Genomic DNA, 312 nt, shown 5'->3' with positions numbered 1-312 from the left:
GCGGTTTTCCATGAAAGGTAAGCACCACCTTGTGTGCACGTGTACAGGCTGTAACTGCCAATGGGAGAGGAAGACTGGGAAAAAAAAAAAAAAAAAAGCTTGTACACTAACAGGTTTTTCCAGTTTTTGGTAGACCAGAACAAAAACCCTGTTGGGCAAGCAGCTCATAACTCAGCCAAGTGAGACTCTGCAAATCAGCAAGAATGGAAAACTGGAATAAAAAAAAATCAGTGGCCAAGTGAGCAGGGAAAGTTAATTATGGGGTGTTGATGTCTTGACTGTAAAAGACATCTGCAAGTTTTCAGGCAGAAA

The sequence above is a fragment of the Centrocercus urophasianus genome, unplaced genomic scaffold, assembly GCF_019232065.1.
Source record: "Centrocercus urophasianus isolate 14NV4802_14NV808 unplaced genomic scaffold, USGS_Curo_1.0 seq_10, whole genome shotgun sequence".
Classification (NCBI taxonomy): Eukaryota; Metazoa; Chordata; class Aves; order Galliformes; family Phasianidae; genus Centrocercus; species Centrocercus urophasianus.
This window is presented reverse-complemented; position numbering follows the sequence as displayed.